The sequence below is a fragment of the Bombina bombina genome, chromosome 1 (genome assembly GCF_027579735.1).
Source record: "Bombina bombina isolate aBomBom1 chromosome 1, aBomBom1.pri, whole genome shotgun sequence".
Taxonomy (NCBI): domain Eukaryota; kingdom Metazoa; phylum Chordata; class Amphibia; order Anura; family Bombinatoridae; genus Bombina; species Bombina bombina.
Genome location: NC_069499.1, coordinates 55261994 through 55262505, shown reverse-complemented (window position 1 = coordinate 55262505; position 512 = coordinate 55261994).

Here is a 512-nt window from a genome sequence, read left to right as displayed (position 1 = left end):
GTGTGTACTCACTAACATGTGCACCAGTGTCCGTGTGTACTCACTAACATGTGCACCAGTGTCCGTACTCACTCACATGTGCACCAGTGTCCGTACTCACTCACATGTGCACCAGTGTCCGTACTCACTCACATGTGCACCAGTGTCCGTGTGTGTACTCACTAACATGTGCACCAGTGTCCGTGTGTGTACTCACTAACATGTGCACCAGTGTCCGTGTGTGTACTCACTCACATGTGCACCAGTGTCTGTACTCACTAACATGTGCACCAGTGTCCGTGTGTGTACTCACTCACATGTGCACCAGTGTCCGTACTCACTCACATGTGCACCAGTGTCCGTGTGTGTACTCACTCACATGTGCACCAGTGTCCGTACTCACTCACATGTGCACCAGTGTCCGTACTCACTCACATGTGCACCAGTGTCCGTACTCACTCACATGTGCACCAGTGTCCGTACTCACTCACATGTGCACCAGTGTCCGTGTGTGTACTCACTCACATGTGCAC